The sequence below is a fragment of the Trichechus manatus genome, unplaced genomic scaffold, assembly GCF_000243295.1.
Source record: "Trichechus manatus latirostris isolate Lorelei unplaced genomic scaffold, TriManLat1.0 scaffold00003, whole genome shotgun sequence".
Classification (NCBI taxonomy): Eukaryota; Metazoa; Chordata; class Mammalia; order Sirenia; family Trichechidae; genus Trichechus; species Trichechus manatus.
In genome coordinates, this window is record NW_004443939.1 from 8,005,189 (window position 1) to 8,008,457 (window position 3,269).

The 3,269-nt window shown below is 36.8% G+C and overlaps 1 protein-coding gene across 1 annotated transcript in view; it reads left to right on the forward strand.

Moving 5' to 3' along the window:
• PATJ (PATJ crumbs cell polarity complex component) overlaps positions 1–3,269 on the forward strand; it is a 431,680-nt gene that overhangs the window by 155,198 nt on the left and 273,213 nt on the right. The window lies entirely within an intron of this gene.

Below are 3,269 nucleotides of genomic sequence, written 5' to 3' on the forward strand. Positions count from 1 at the left end.
TGTGCCTGACCCAAACCATGGTGTTTTCAATTGCCTTATATGCATGCAAAAGCTGGACAATAAATAAGGAAGACCAAAGAAGAATTGATGCCTTTTAATTATGGTGTTGGCGAAGAATATTGAATATACCATGGACTGCCAAAAGAATGAACACATCTGTCTTGGAAGAAGTACAACCAGAATGCTCCTAAGAGGCAAGGATGGCAAGACTTCATCTCACATACTTTGGACATGTGATCATGAGGGACCAGTCCCTTGAGAAGTACATCATGCTTGGTAAAGTAGAGGGTCATCGAAAGAGAGGAAGACCTTCAACGAGATGGACTGACACAGTGGCTGCAACAATGGGCTCAAGAATAACAATGATTGTGAGGGTGACGCAGGACCAGGTAGTATTTTGTTCTGTTGTACATAGGGTTGCTGTGAGTCGGAACAGACTCAACGGCACCTAACAATAACAACTACATAGATGGTGGATTTACTTCTGGGTTCTCAATTCTGTTCCATTGGTCTATGTGTCTCTTGTTTTACCAGTACCAGGCTGTTTTGACTACTGTGCTGTACAATGGTTTCTAAAATTAGGTGGTGTGAAGCCTCCCACTTTGTTCTTCTTCATCAGTAATGCTTTACTTCCCCAGGGCCAATTCCCTTTCTGTATAAAGTTAGTTATTAATTTCTCCATCTCGTTAAAGAATGCTGTTGGTATTTGGATCGGGAATGCATTATACCTGTAGATTGATTTGGGTAGAATTGACATTTTCACAATGTTGAGTCTTCCTATCCATGAGCAAGGTATGTTTTTCCACTTATGGAGGTGTATTTTGGTTTCTTACAGTAGTGTTTTGTAGTTTTGTTTTGTTTTTTGGTATAGGTCTTTTACATCCCTGGTTAGATTTATTCCTAAGTACTTTATCTTCTTGGGGGCTATTGTAAATGGTATTGATTTGGTGATTTCTTTTTCGAAGTTCTCTTTGTTGGTATAGAGGAATCCAACTGATTTTTGTATGTTAATCTTGTATCCTGCTATGTTACTGAAATCTTCTATCAGTTCCAGTAGCTTTCTTGTGGATTTTTTTGGGTTTTCTGTGTATAAAATCATATTGTCTGCAAATAGGGACAGTTTTACCTCTTCCTTACCAATTTGGATGCCTTTTGTTTCTTTTTCTTGCCTTATTGCTCTAGCTAGGATTTCCAGCACAATGCTGAATAATAGTGGGGATAAAGGGCATTCTTGTCTGGTTCACTTTCTCAAGAGGAATGCTTCCAGTCTCTCTCCATTTAGAATGATGTTGGTTGCTAGCTTTGAATAAATGCCCTGTATTATGTAGATGAATTTTCCTTCTATTCCTATTTTACTGAGAAGTTTTATCATTAATGGGTGTTGGACTTTGTCAAACGCCTTTTTTGTGTTGATTCATAAGATCATGTGGTTCTTTTATTTATGTGGTGGATTACATTGATTGATTTTCTAATGTTGAACCATCCCTGCATACCTGATGTGAATCTCACTTGGTCATGATGTATTATTATTATTATTATTTTATATGCTGTTGAATTCTATTGGCTAGAATTTTATCAAGAATTTTTGCATCTGTGTTCATGAGGGAACCCTGCTGGCACAGTGTTTAAGAGATCGGCTGCTATCCCAAAGTTTGGCAGTTCAAATCCACCAGACACTCCTTGGAAACCCAATGGGGAAGTTCTACTCTGTCATATAGGGTTGCTATGAGTCAGAATTGACTCAATGGCAATGGTTTTTTTTTTTTTTTTTATGTTCATGAGGGATATTGGTCTGTATTTTTCTTTCTTCAGTGGTGTCTTTGCCTGGCTTTGGTATCAGGGTTATGCTGGCTTCACAGAAAGAGTTTGGGAGTATTCTTTCCTTTTCTATGCTCTTAAATAGCTTGTGTATTATTGGTGTTAGCTCTTCTCTGAGAGTTTGGTAGAATTCTCCAGTGAAGCCGTCCGGACAAGGCCTTTTTTTGTTGGAAGGTTTTTTTTTTTTTTTTTTTTTAAATTTCCTCAGAGAGACACAGCTGTACATTTCTTAAATATTCTGTATCATGGAAAAACAAGGCAAAATTGATTTAATTAAAAATACAATATTCTCTGTATCTTGGTGTCATCCACACTGTTTTTTGTATTATAGGTAGAAAGGTACTACATTCTAGAAAATTATATTGGAGATAGTGTCTATTTACAACTTGACAGGAAAGCATTATATTAGGTTTGCCCTTTTTAAACCACCAATAAACTTTTATTCCTTATGAAATTATAGTCGGCCAGTCATTAAATGAAATCTTTCATTAGGGACTTTTTTTTAAGGTTTTGTGTTTTTCTTTGTTTGTTTCCTGCCCTGAATTAACTTTTAAGCAAATGAAATGAAACTATAGGGACGTTTTTAAAAACGTCAGCTTAGCAATATGTTCTGGTATAGTACGGTGCTCCCTGTGCTAAGGTTGAAAGTGTCCCTGTGGTGATATGCCTTCATTTGTCTTCTCACAGGGCAGATAGAGGTGGTTTCTTTCTTTGTCTCCCTCAGACCTTCTCTTCTTTTCTCGCTTCTGCAAATGTTTTTGGGCCCCACTGTTGTTCAAGGCAGTATGGTAGATGCATTTAAGAGACCCCAGAGGATTCCCCATGATGGAGGACTCTGGGCAGCCTACCAGGGAACAGATGTTTTGGGAATATGTGAATGATGCCTGGATGTGGGAAGAGCTGACGCAGAATGCCTGGTGTGCTGCCGTTGACATTTGTGCTTCATATCTTTGCCGGTTGCACTCCTATATCTGTAAATGCTCAACCCCAAGCAGAATATTTAGTTATATGGGATGAATTGGAATTACATATTACCAAATACTCATAAATACTTGACTGTGTGACTGTTCTCCTCTATAAAAAGAAAATTTTCTACTTACCCAAATATAAGGCAACCTGAAATATGGGCCCACTTTGGTATATAAACTTTTAAAGCTACAAATGAAGTAGTCAGATGTATACGTGTAATATTTACTTTATAATTTAGTCAGACATTCATATTTTAAAATATGTAAGAAGCCCTGATGGTGTAGTGGTTAAGAACAATTTTTTGCCTATTCACACATTTAATTATATATTCAAATTCTTTCAATGCATATTTACTGTCAATGTCTACATTATCACTGGAATCACTTTTTTTTTTTTTTAAATTGTACTTCAGGTGAAGGCTTACAGAACAAATAGTTTCTCATGAAACAGTAGTACACATTGTTTTATGACATTGGTTAACA